Source organism: Peromyscus leucopus, unplaced genomic scaffold, assembly GCF_004664715.2.
Source record: "Peromyscus leucopus breed LL Stock unplaced genomic scaffold, UCI_PerLeu_2.1 scaffold_244, whole genome shotgun sequence".
Classification (NCBI taxonomy): Eukaryota; Metazoa; Chordata; class Mammalia; order Rodentia; family Cricetidae; genus Peromyscus; species Peromyscus leucopus.
The window spans coordinates 169,025-183,209 of NW_023505117.1; the positions used below are offsets into that span (position 1 = coordinate 169,025).

Genomic DNA, 14,185 nt, shown 5'->3' on the forward strand with positions numbered 1-14,185 from the left:
CAGGAAGCATGGTGTGGGGAAAGGGATGAGAGATTCGCTATGGAAATCTTTAACAGAGTTTTCTTAGGAACTATGTCGCCTTACCACCACCGAACAGCAAAGAGCAAGCCAAACATGTTATCAGGCTATAGCCACAGGTTGTTTCCAACGTCTATGTGAGACATTTGTTGGATAAGGTTGCTTTCAAACTGTATTAGTCAGGTTTCTCTTAAGGAACAGATCTGATAGAATGAATATGTGTATTTTAAAAGAGGATTCATTGGCAGCTCAGGAACAGGGTCATGTGCATGTCTCTCCTCAATGTTCTCTTCAGTGTCTACAGAAACCTCTTTTTTTTTTCTTTCTGTATGGAGATCTAGAAATTCACATGTCTGTTCTCAAGATCCATGCCAGAGAGATCTTTGACTCTTGGGGAATCCCATTGTTGACGTTGATCTCCACACCTCAGAAGGTCTCTTCCAAGCTTCTGAGCCTCCACTGGCATCTACGAGGCCCTAGAACTCTGTGACAAGGATAAGATGCACTACACGGGAAGAGGATCTCAAGTGCTGCTGAGCATATCAATAAAACTACTGCACCTGCTCTGCTTAGCAAGAAACCGAATGTTGTGGAACAAGAGAAGACTGACAAACTGAGATGGATGGCACTGAAAATAAATCTGAATTTGGTGCAAATGCCATCCAGGGAGTGTCCCTGGCTGTCTGCAAAGCTGGTGCCACGGAAAAGGGGGTGTCCCTTTACTTGGCTGGCAACTCTGAAGTCATCCTGCCATTCCCAGCTTTGATCAACGGCAGTTCTCATGCTGGCAACCGGCTGGCCTTGCAAAACTTCATGATCCTGCCTGTGGGGGTTTCAGTTTCTGGAAGTCACGTGCATTGGAGCAGTGGCTTACTGCAACCCGAAGAATGTCATCAAGGAGAAACATCGGAAGGATGTCACCAATGTGAGTGACGAGGGTGGGTTTGCACCTAACAACCTGGAGAACAGAGACGCTCTGGAGCTGCTCAAGGCCGCAATTGTGAAGGCTGACTATACTGACCAGGGTGTCATCGGCCATGGACATGGCTGCCTCTGAGTTTTTCAGGTCTTGACAAGTATGACCTGGACTTCAAGTCTCCTACGACTCCAACAGGTACATCCTGCCTGACCAGCTGGTGACCTGTATAAGTCCTTCATCGGGAGTATCCAGTGGGGTCCACTGAAGACCCCTCTGGCCAGCATGACTGGGAAGCCTGCAGAAGCACATAGCTAGTGCAGCATCCAGGTAGTTGGAATGACCTCATGGCAATCATCCCTAAATGGATTGCCAAGGCTGTGGCAGAGAAGTCCTGCAATTGCCTCCTGCTCAAGGGAACGGATTGGTCTCTGGGATTTGAGTCTCTGCATGAGTATAAAGCTGGCCCAGTCAAAGGTTGGAGTGTCATGGAGTCCCAGCACTCCGGGGACACTGAGGATACTTGGATCGCTGACCTGGTGGTGGTTCTGCACGGGCAGATCAGGACTGGTGCCCTAGCTGATCCAGGGGCCTGGCCAAGTACAATCAGATCCTTAGAATGGAGAAGAGTTGCCAAGTTGCTGGCAGGTCCTTCAGGAAGCCCCTGGCCAAGTAAAGCTTGCACTGGAGATCCCTGGAGCCACCAGCTGCTTAGACCTGTCGCTGATGTCATCAAGGTGGCCAAGGCCATCCCAGTGCTGCCCCTCCCATGCCACCACTTCCTTAGAAGTTCGAAGCTCCTGACCACATAGAGCCTGCTGGAAACCCCAGCTGTGTAATCATGTGATTGGTCTGAATCATTGTTTCTGCCACCTCCCTTCCCAGCTAGTGTCCGGAGCCCATGTCATCTCCAGGGTGGCACAGCAAGACACCTCCTGACCCCTGCCACCGCTGTGATTCTACATGCAAAATAAAAGCCTCAGTGACTCATTAAAAAAAAAAGGAATTCATTAAAAATGGCTTGCAAGCTGGGGCTGTCTCCTGATAGAAAGGCCAAGAATCCAGTAGGTTTCGAATCTGTGAGACTATGTTTCAGCAGTCCAATCTAGTGCAATAGCCTAGGAGGATCCCCAGGAGCTGTTGGTTGTAGTCTACATCAGAATCACAAGAAGTAGGTTCTAATACCAGGAAGAAATGCCTCAGCAACAGAACAGATGAACTTGCCTATTAGAGTGAGCACAAGCAGGCAAAAAGCAAAAGCTTCCTCCTTCTGTATTCTCTTCTGTATTCTTTCAAGTGGGCTTTCACCAGATATGGCCAGATTTAGGTGCGTCTTTCCACCTTCAAAGGTCTACTGGGTAATCCCTCATAGTCTCGATATACTGCCTAGTTTCAGTAGATGTAGGATTAGTCATCACACAACCTGTTGACTGCTTTCAGCAAATGATTACCACAACACACCCCTGCACACATATATTACTCTGGGTCAAGGGCATGGAATTCTACATAGCCTAAGATTAAAGCTACGAGTTAGTTTAAGTTGCACAAGCTGATTCAATGGGAAATCCAAGGCAAGTAAGGTTGGTTGCTTTGTCTCTTAAAGCCGAGTTAGCTTAAATAGGCTGAGTACATAATAGGATAGCAGATTGAGTACGTAGTCTTAAACTGATCTATGACTGGGGCTTATTTTTAACTTTGCTGTGAGGTCTGCCAAAAGTTCGGTCTCTTTGGGGTCAAGGATATTTCCAAAGAAAGTAACTTTATTTTTATTTTTAATACACACACACACACACAACACACACACACACTCTATATATGTATTATGTATATTAACAATATATATGTATATTGTAAAATATTTTGTGTACACACACACACACACATGTGTGGAGGTCAGAAAAAAACTTTCAGATGTTTTACACACACATTCTCTATATATGTATTATATATATTACACACACACACACACATATATATATAATATTTTGTGTACACACACACACACACAGACACACACACACACACACACATACACGTGGAGGTCAGAAGAAAACTTTCAGATGTTGTTTTTCTTCTTTTACCATGTGGGCTTTTGGCTTAAACCCAAGTTGCCAGGCTACCCTCTGAGCCATTTCACTGGCCCTTCTCCTTTTAAGTTGTTTTCCTTTAATATTTGTTGCAGCAGCATGAAGTGATCAACACAAAACTCGGCTCGCAGACGTGGGCTTGCTCTTGTGGCTGTAGCTGCCCATTCGGTCAGGAGCATTTCAAACTAGTTTATAGAGAGAACGTGGAGATGTTTAGAGAAGCAGGGTAGAAAAAAGGACGCTATAAAGAGGGCTTGGTGAGTTGTCTTTGTGGGAGCTCAGAAGGCCACATTGCTGATAGCAATGAAGACAGAAAAGACTGTGCTCATGAGGGTTCAGATGGGAAGTCTCTACTGGAATTAGAGCAGAGGCCACTCATGTTACGATTGGCAAAGAACTCTCTACATTTTGTTCATTCCCTAAGACCATGGGAGGCTGAATTAAAGATGACAGACTAACTTGGCAAAGGGAATTGTAAAGCATGCCCACATTCAGATTATGGTATAGATACTACTGGCTCTTTAAGTTTATAATGAGAATAAGAAGTTAAAAAAAATAGATGTAGAAACTTGCAGTGTTTGGAGGAAAAATAAGGTGTGGCTGCAGAAATTGGTGCACCAGAAGGAGGCAGTTACTCCACAGATAGTAGGAAAGATGCCCTGGCGCTTGGCTGCACTCCTTTTCAAAGGTATAAATACAAAACCTCATTTGAAAGGAGGGTTCTATCGTACCCTGCTTGCACAGGGTCTCTTAAGGAACAGTTCCCTGATTTTAGACATCCAGGCCGTCAGAGGAATGGCAGCTGTGGCCTGCGGGGGAGGGGGGTTTTGCTACTATTGTCAGGCTGATAGCAGACCTTAGCATCATCTGCAAGGTGCTGGTTTTGTAGGCATGCAGCAGGAAACAAGAATTCTAGCATCATGGCCGCTTCTGTGTTTCTGAAGATTTCCAAAGAAGGTCCGGGAGGCAGAGCACGTGTGACAGGACTGGATTCTTACGGGAGCTCACACGAAAAGGCAGTCCACAGAGTAAAGTAAAACAAAGCCGCTATCTACGCCGCAGAAAGTTGGTGATGCCAGAAATAGAACTGCCAAAGAAAGCTGCAGGCAGCAAACAGAGCCAGCGGAGAGCCAGCAAGGTCAGACAGGGCTAAGTCATTGGAGCCGATCTTAGACCCTGTGCCCTGAATGGTAGACATGGAGTTAAAAGACTTAATGTTTGCCCTGCTGGATTTTGGGGGTGCTCTGTCCTACCCTCCTTGTAATTTTTCTAGTCCTACTTTTTGTGTAATGTGAACATTTATGCCATTTTATGTTAGAAGTATGGGATGCCTTCTTACCATTTCACCATGAAGGAAAAGAATCATGTGTAGCTGGAGAATTTCTTTCCAGCTCCCGCCAAATCCCGTCAGTCCTGGAGCCCACTTATAAAATAAACAACAGACTCTTATATTATTTAAACTGCTTGGCCATTAGCTCAGCCTACCATTGTCTAGCTCTTATTCTTATACTAAGCCATTTCTGTTAATCTATTTGTTGCCTCTATATGATGCTCCCTGAATGGCAGCTGGTGTCTCCTCCCCTCTGCCTTCCTTTCCTTTTGTTTTCTCCTCTCTGCTAGTCCACCTATACTTCCTGTCTGGCTACTGTTTTATTTATACAGAGCGATATCCACAGCAATCATGTATTCTGAAAAGAAAGATCAGAATAAAAATTAGACTGTCAGGTTAAAGCACCCTTTTTTTTTTTTTTTTTTTTAAGATTTATTTATTTATTATGTACACAGCGTGTATGACTGCAGGCCAGAAGAGGGCGCCAGATCTCATTACAGATGGTTGTGAGCCACCATGTGGTTGCTGGAATTGAACTCAGGACCTCTGGAAGAGCAGTTAGTGCTCTTAACCTCTGAGCATCTCTCAGCCCAATTAAGAGTTTCATGCTCTACTGACTGAGCTAGCCAGGCGGCGATGTTAAAGCACTCTTAAGAAATGACTTGGAGCCCTGTTATACCTCAGGGCCTTTGCACACCTGTGCCTTCCCCAGGTTCCCTGTCAGAACCCTGCACATTTCTGTCAGGACACTTCCCCTGTGACCACGCCTCTGTGACAGTCTCCTGTGTTGCTGTTCTAAGTCACCAACAGCTGGTAGTGATAGGGTCACCGCCCCTCCTTCCCACCCTTGTCCTGACTCCATGAGAGAAGGGCATAGTGTTTTCTGTTCCCTGCTGTGCTCCCATTCCTGGGACCGTCTTTATATGAGAGCAAGAGGGTCATGAGTCCCTTTTCCCTGCTGCCTGCTTCCTGGTCTGATCAGACTGCCAGGTGGATTCGCTCCCGATCAGAATAGAGGACGACTTCAGCTGTTTATTTGTGAGTGTATTTCTTCAATTTTTATCTTAATAAATCCCCATTACCCATGAAATACACTCACGTGGATTGATCTTAATAGTCAGTGTTGAGCAGGCGGAAGCAGCTAGCTCCTGTGCACAGGGGGAAGGAGCCGAGGCTCCGAGCAGGATGAGCACAGAGTTGCTCACCAAGCAACAGTTAGAAGAAGTGACTGGGGCTGCACAGAATGGCAATGGCCGGAGTGAGACATGATGAATGTGACATTCGTGAATCCACCAGTAGATAGCTACCACGTGGAAAGCAGGACAATGGAACAGTCGTGAATCCGGTTAAAAGGAATAGTGGTGGCGGGTGCGTGATGTGGAACCCCGAAGAGTCAATAAAGAAGTTAACAACAACAGAGGAATGGTGGAACTGGCAGAGCAGGAAGTCTTGACAAGCACTCCAGCTTCTTGTTAGCCCCACAACCGTGAGGAATCTACTTTTCTAGGTGTAGAAGAAGACAGACTCAAGCCTGTCTTCTTATTTAACACAATGAATCCCTGTGGAGTAGATGTATTTCCTCTTTTGTGGTCAAGGAGACTAAACTCTGCCTTGTCTCTGATCTCTGTGGAGCCAGTTCGGTGTCCACTGAAGCCATCCAGAGGACAGTAGTTAGGGGAAGATGCACCCTCGGTGACACCAAGGGACAGACAGCAAGAAGACCTGGAACATGAGATGACATTGAAATGATCTCAGTCTTTTCCCTGTGGCCAGCATAAAGCCAGGCAGGACCCAAACTCCGGACCACATCACAAAGTGATACACTGGGATCATGTTTCCTTGGAGAGAGAGAGAGGATGAAAGTGTTTCCATTGGTTGGCAACTCGGAGATGCAATTCCGTTGGGGAGAAAAGTTGGAACCGTGTCACAATCTCCAGTCAATTCTGGGCTGCGTCAGACCCCAGGGCTTAGAAGCCTCATTGATTGTGGTGTAAGAGCTGTAGATGAGTAATTGATCAGCATGGGGAATTTAGCTCGTGGGACCCCCATTCTCATTCCCAAGCTACTTAACGTTGATCACTCAAATCATTGATATATAAAGCCTTCTCCCTTCCAAGTCTTCTCCCTTTGGCCCTAGAAAGAGGTCAGAAGAGCATACTGGTGGTCAGCTCTGTTGCATTCCCGCTGTCCTGAAGATATCCTATCCAAGCCTGAGCACTGTCTTGAGAGACACTGAGGTGTGGCTGAAGTAGAGCCACAGCCACATGACCTGGCTCAGGCTCTGAGCCACTATGTTCAAGTGTTGGACACTTGGGTACAGCATCTCGTTAATCCTATAAATACTTGACACTTCCACTGCCCTTGAAGTGGGGTTGTTGATCTGAAAACCAAAAGAAGCTCCAGGTCCTTTTAAACTACAAAACTTAGAAAGACAAGGCGTCACTCAGCTTCCCATCACTGTTTCTCATAATGGGCATGTGTCATTTGTACTCCCTCATCCCACCTCTCCTGACAGTGTCGCATGGTTAAGAAACAAATCCATTTGCACACTTTACTTGTGCACACTCGGTGTGCCGGCAGTGACTGGTGCCTGGGGCCCACTGGGAAGCAGCCAGACTCATTTCTGGCTTTGTAAAGTTTTGGAGTCAGGAGAGCGCATTATCAGGCTTCATAGCCCGAAGGCAGGGCTGGCATTGTCATGGAGTCTATCCTCCGTGACCTCCCACGCACTTGACAAAGTGCTCGATGGGGTTGGCCAGTAGAGTAGGTCTAAAGATTAAAGCCCTTTACTGATCATCAGCTTCGGATAAAAGAGGCGGATTGGGGATCAGGAGGGCAGAAGCAATTGGGAAAGGTGGAAGTCCTAAGCAACGGAACCCCAAATCGAGGCTGCAAACAAACTTTCCTAGCACTTGGAGGCAGAAGCAGGAGGATTGTCTCAAGTTTGAGGCCAGCCTAGACTATGTCACAAGACCTCTCAAAAGAAAAGACAAAAGAAAGGAAAGGAAAGGAAGATGGGCCAGTGAGACAGTTCATAGGTAGAAGCACTTGCTACCCAAGGCTGATAACCCGAGTTTTATTGCTGGAACTCATACCTGTTGGCAGGAGAGAAATGACTCCCTAAACTTGTCCTCTGACCTCTACATGTGTGCTATGACATGTATACACCCCCACATTTCACAAACACACACTAATACATTAAAAGAATAGAAAGGAGAGAGGAGAGAGGAGGGAGAGACAGAGATGGGGGGAGACAGAGACAGAGGACAGAGAGACAGAGGAGAAATTAAGGACACGGGATTTTCTCAGTTTGGGCTTCAAGGGAGGTGAAGTCACGTCTATCCCATGCCCCTGTACCACCTGCATGAGAGCGAATCTGATCTAATGAAGATATTTAAATAAAGTATGTGTTTAGGTTATCCAGCATTAAATGGAACTGTAGAATTATATTGTTTTAGGAATTTTGGGTCATTTGTTTTAATTAACTGATTTAAAAAACCCACATTTATCAGAAGTTCAGGTTAAAGAGAAACGTGGGGGAAAGGTCATTTTCTTCCAAGTTTCCAGAAGTTTGTCTAATGTGAGAGTAAATGTTTTGATCATGACAAGAGAAATTATAAGCCATTGACAAATGTACTTAGACCAAGAAGCCACTAGCCTTCCGTGGAAGCAGAAGGGGACCAGATGGCAGAGGCAGGGTGAAGGGAGGTGACTGTGAGCTGTAAACTGATCCCATCAAGATTCCAATGACTGCTCTGACAGGGACAGCAGAGACGGTGGCCCCACCTCAGAGTCTTCCAGGACTTCCCACCTGCAGCTTCCCACCTGCCACTGTGCCCCCAATGCCTGGCAGCCTGATGAGCACACAATGAGACAGGAACAGAAAAGCCTCATGGAACATGCCATGGAAATATAAGAATGCAAGGAACTCCAGTTCAGGGCCCTGGACTCTGCCCCTTCGAGGCTAGAGAGGTCCTCTGGGAACTGTGGTGGAGTCATCTATCACTGTGACACCAAGAACCTAAGTATGGAAGGTGCTGACCTGCTCTCCTCAGACTCACTCTTCCCTTGGTGACCCAAGTCTTCGATGGCTCAGCTGCCTAGGACTCACTCTGATGGGTCACTATAGTAAGACAGAACAGCCTGTGGGTCCAGGACTGTCTCAGTTCAGGACGTCAGACAATCAAGACAAGGTGTGTGGGCAGGGTTGGCTTCTGCTGAGGCCTCTGAGCTTGTCTTGAAGATGGTTGTCTTCTTCTGGTTTTTCCTCTGCATACACACTCGTCTCTTCATGTGCCCAAATTTCATATTCCAGACTCCATTTAGACTGGGTTTGGATCACTCTAGATATCCCACTCTGACACAGTCATTTCTTTTTTTTTTTTTTTTTTTTGGTTTGGTTTTTCGAGACAGGGTTTCTCTGTGTAGCTTTGCGCCTTTCCTGGAACTCACTTGGTAGCCAGGCTGGCCTTGAACTCACAGAGATCCGCCTGGCTCTGCCTCCCGAGTGCTGGGATTAAAGGCGTGCGCCACCACCGCCCGGCTGACACAGTCATTTCTTAAGATTGTATCTATCAATACACTTGCCTTCTGAGGTACTGAGATCGTGGAGTACAAAATTTAGCCCAGAACACTGTCTTTGAAGCTGTTTCACATACAGACAAGAGCTCAAAATAGGTAGGACCGCCCAAGTTCAAATCCTCCCTCTATCATCTACTAGATTTGCTTTGGGGAACAATTGACTTCTCTGCTCCCTCATTCATATGAGGACTGCTCAGTTTCTATGTATAAAGAGTGGAGATCGTGCCTGGCACATAGGAAATATGGTGCTCTGCAGTTGACTTCCAAGTCTTATTTCTTTCTTCGTGACCTTTGTTGGGTCTGTGTCCAGAGTTCCTCTCCACACAATGCCTTCATTACTCAGCAACATACTGATGTGGATACTATTCTGCTGGATCTGGTGTAGATAAGATGGAGACCCCACCCTTGAGTCCTGACTGTCAGGGGTAGGCAACAAGTATAATGTGTTGTGCTTGCTTTGGCTCTGAGGTGTCCCTGAAGACATGTACTAAGGCTTGGTCACCAGCTGATAGAGTTAGGAAATGGGCCTATTTGGAGAAAATGGGTGCTTAGAGACACGTCCTTGAAGAATATGTCTTGTCCCTGGAACCTTCCTCCTTTGGTTTGTTTCCTGGCTGCTTGAGCTGAGTATCTGTGTTCTGCCATGCCTTCTGCCATGAGGTTCTACCTTAGCTGACCAATAAACCCGTGTGATCACTGTCCTGCAGGGCTATGTGAAACTCAGTTCAGAAAACTTGTCATAGATGTGGTAAGAGCCAGAAACATCTGAAGAGGGAGGGGAGGGAGGGGAAAGACAGGAAGAGGTGATGGGGAAACTTCTCCAAACAAATAATGTGGGTTGGTTTTAACGAGTGAGCAGTGGTCAGCAAAGAGTCTTTGTCTTTGGTAAGGAGAGCTACAATCTTCTTAGTCCCCCAGCCCTCTCCTCACTGCTGCTGTGAGCTGTTACAGACATTTTGATTCCTTCAGCATGCTCTGGAGGACCTTGGTTCAAGACCATGCTGCCAGCTCAGCTGCTGAACGTTAGTGGCTGTTCCACACACTGGGTGGTATCAAAGGTGCTTTCTTGCGAGTATTTATCATTCAACATAGCACATAGTAGGTCTTTCATAATGTTGATGAAAGGTTGGCTGAATAGATGGTTTTCTGAACATTACTATTCCTCTTGTAACCCCTCGAGGAAACTATGAAAAATGAAAAAGCTACTCTCTTTTTAAGGCAATTTTCTTCAAGTGTTCATTACGGCAAGGAAGACTGGAGTCAAGCAGACACAGTTCAAATCATTACGTTTTCTCCCCTGGGAGTTTAACTGAAAGAGGCATGTAAAAAGAGTACAACGAGTGACAATTCTAACCCCACAACTCCCCAGAACTGACCTGAGTGGACACTGTATGACCTCTGGGCTCTCTTAGGCATGAGTAATCTAATTTGGAAAACATTTGACGAACTGGCTGTGCTTTTCTGTTTTCATTCCCCCCAATATTTTCCAGAATTCCAAGTATTCTGTCTGAGTCATCCCTAGGTGTTAGGTCACTTTCTTCCATCTCTATCTGCCAATGCTGATCTCCAAATGCAATGGGCGTTGATGCTGGGTCACCGAGGGTCCTTCAGGGTGGAAGCCGATCAGTACTGGAGTTGTGTGTTAGAATCTTCTCTGTTGGAAGGAAGGGATGTCCTTTAAATATGGAGAGTACTCAGTCACTTGGGGTTAGGTTAACCATTTTGTGGAAAGGGAGTGGATTGATTGCACGAGTTCCCCAGGGTTCCTTCTTCATTATGACACGAAGGTCCTGTTGATGTTTGATGGAAGGGCAGGTGTGCACCCTGTATAACCCTGAGTTGTCTCCGGGGGCTGAGATTAAACAGAGAATGGAATAGATCATAGTGATGGAAGTCTGGCTGTGTGCTTTGGAATAGTGACTATTCCCAGGGTTTTTGTCACCTTGGCAACAGGCAAAGCCCAATGTGGGGAACTTGGAGCGCTTATGCTACTGACTAAAAATCCCTCTGGATTCAGCTATGTGGTGGGAGGGAATGCATGTGGCAGTTTATCTGTGAGTCTCAGAACGCTGTCAGATGCCATGCTAGAGACTTCAGAAACTAGCAGTGCATAAAAAGAGGAGGGCCAGGAAAAACCACTGTCTTTTACGAAGAAGATGGCAATGTGGGTCAGCAAGTTAGGGAAAGTTCTAGATTATTTTTGCACATTTGTAAATGCAGGATGATTTGTGAGGGAAATAGAAAGCTAAACATCTGTCCATTTGGTTTATATGATGCCAAACACTGAGCTATTTGAAAACATTAAAATGCTTGGCACTGGAAAACATTTCTGGATGAACAATTATGTGCTTTTAAAAAAATCTCTATCTTGGCGCCGAATAAATAATTTTTTTGCAACTTTTCTTTATTCAATGTATCTGGAATTTATGTTGTAAATCCAGAGAGTCTTTAAAAATAGATATTCTAATTCTATAGTAGACTTTTCCCAGGAGAGGGTTAGTAGAAACTTCAACTTGACCCTTAGCAGCAGCTCTTAGAGGTACACCCGCTCCCTAGAGCACTTCCTACTCTTGACATCCATGGTGTCATCCATGTAGGCGTCTCTCTGCTTTTCTGGGTCCTGTCTGTTTCCTTTGCTAGATTCTGTAGCTGAACTGAGGTCCAGGCAGACCTGGCCCCTGCCCTCTCATTCTTCTCCAGCCCCTTGATGATGCTAGAATTCTCACAACTACAAGTTCCTTCACTTCTTTCCCCAACTGGGCTTCAGTTCTCAGTCCCTGTCTCAGTTCTGTCCTGTTGCTGTGAAGAAATGCCATGACAAGGTGATTTATAAAAGGAAGCATTAATTAAGGACTTGATTGCAGTTTCAGAGGGTTAGTCCAGGACCCTCATGGCAGGAAGCATTGCATGGGGCTTGAGCTGTAGCTGAGTGCTTGCATTCTGAGCCACAGGCAAGAGCAAAAAGAAGACTAGGCCTGGCACAGGCTTTGAAAACCTCAGTGCCACCCCCAGTGACACGCCTCCTCCAACAAGGCCCACCTCCTAACTTTTTCAAACAATTCACTAACTGAGGACCAAGCATTCAAACATATGAACCTATGGGGCCATCTCATCCAAACTGCACGTTCCACTCCCTGGCCCCCTTGGGGTTTTATTCATGTCATAATGCAGAATGCATTCAGTCCACCTTCAAAAGTCCCCACAGTCATTCACAGTCTCAGCATTGTTTAAAGACCAAAGTCTCTTCTGAGACTCAAAGCAACCTCTTAACCCCGTTCAAAATCAAAATCAAAAGCAGATCACATACTTCCAACATACAATGGCACAGAATATACATTACCATTCCAAAAGGGAGGAAATGGGGTAGAGTGGGGATATATTGAACCAAAGAAGACAGAAACCCATCAGGGAAACCTCTGATTTTTTTTTTTTTATATATATCTCTAAGCTTGAAGTCAAAGGACTTATTAGATGGCTTGTCATATCTCTGTTCTTTCCAGCTTTGTTGACTGAAACACACTTCTCTCTCTTGGGCTGGTCCCACACTCTGTTTTTAGTTCTCCTTGGTATGTATCCCGAGGCTCTGGCCTCTCCAGCATCTTGGGATTCCAATGCAATCAGGCCTCATTTTCACAACTCCACACAGTGGCTTTTCCAAGCCTCTATGCACAGGCTCTTCTGACACACATTTGGCTTTGGCAGCTTTTCTTAACCACAGAGGAAGAGTCCACAACGGATTTACTCCTGTGTCCTTGTTGATAAAGCCAGAACCATGTGGTCAAAGCTACATATTCTGTTGCTTTCTGGGGCTGACACCCAGGCCCCTCTATGACTAAGATTTGCATAGGCTTTGACTTGTTGGTGAGTTCCTTTGTTGCATAAGTTTTTCTTTAATTCTTTTTCACAAGTTAGAAACTTAGCTGGGTGGGGTCTTGCCTTGAGGCTAACAGTCTCTTTATTCCACTTAGGTCAGGCCTTTCTTTAAACTTTCATCTCCTTGAGCACAGAATTTGGCTCCAATAATCACAATTCCTGATACTCCTTTTCTCTTCAAACTGTGCATTTTTGTATTTCTTTTTTGCTCTTTTTCACTGTGGACATGCACAAGAATGATCACTAATAATCATGTGACACAGTCAGTACTAGGTTGTCTTGAAATCATCTTTGCCAGTGCTATTAATCAAAAACCCTTCAAAATCTAGCCTCAGGCAGATTTTTTTTTTTTTTTTTTTTTTTTTTGACAAGAGCAGTAAGCAGCCACATTCTTTGTCAAAATATCACAAGAATGGTCTCGGATCATGAGTCACACCGTGGAAATGTCTCGAAGTGCCCGAGCACTTTCGTCTATTTGATAGATGCAGTTAGAGATCCCTGCAGAGGTAGTCTTGTTTAGGTTGCTATAAATATCATAAACTGAAATGGTAATGATACCACCTCACCTCAGAGCCTCAGCATGTTTATCACGTATAGCCCAGTGGAGGGTCAGCTAGTCTTAGTAGGAGGTGTCTGAAGGAGAGCTGTCTCAGGCTGTAAACATCAGCAGGAGGAAGCCTCAGTTGCTAGTCTTTACACACACTGATCAATCATTCATAAACACTCAGACTCAGACCGCTAAGAAAGCTTTGCCGTTCCTCTTCAGCCTCACTCAAGTAAGCTTTTGTGATTCCTTGTGGCTGGGACCTTTGTGTCCTGAACATGGTCCTGCCCATGTCAACAATACACATTGACTCAGGATTTCAATCATTTAGGGATTCCTCTGTTTCCTGTGGACCAAGAAGAGAACACTTACAGACAAGGAACTTCTTATGTTTAAAACAGGCTAAAGCTAGTGGGTTTGAAGTAGCTACACAAATGGCAACAATTACAAGGAGAAATTGTTAGAGAGGAGAAAGCCTGACCCCAAAGAGTAACCCTGATAAGCTCCTAGCGTCACATGCCATGCAATCTGTTCCCGCATTTGCTCTTGCTCATTTTGGAAGGCACAACTGAGCCATGCACTATACCTTCCACTAGCTTGCTGGAGATAAGGCGTCTAGTATATGGGGCACAATGGCAGTTGCTTTCTCCTTCCTGTTGACCCTCTCGGCCTCCTTTCTAGTCCATGCCATTCCTTTGTGTCCACATCCTCCTACCTAGAAACACTTTCCACATGGAACCCCCAGTGACCACTTCTAATGGGGACTTGGGTATGTGACTCACACTATCTTTCCTGTCTTCTATTATGACCTCTCCATTCCCACCCTCAGCCCATAA

The 14,185-nt window shown here is 45.6% G+C and overlaps 1 pseudogene; it reads left to right on the forward strand.

The window, feature by feature from the left end:
• The first annotated feature begins 367 nt into the window (after positions 1-367).
• LOC114693884 lies at positions 368-1,610 on the forward strand (annotated as a pseudogene).
• Positions 1,611-14,185: the final 12,575 nt, after the last annotated feature.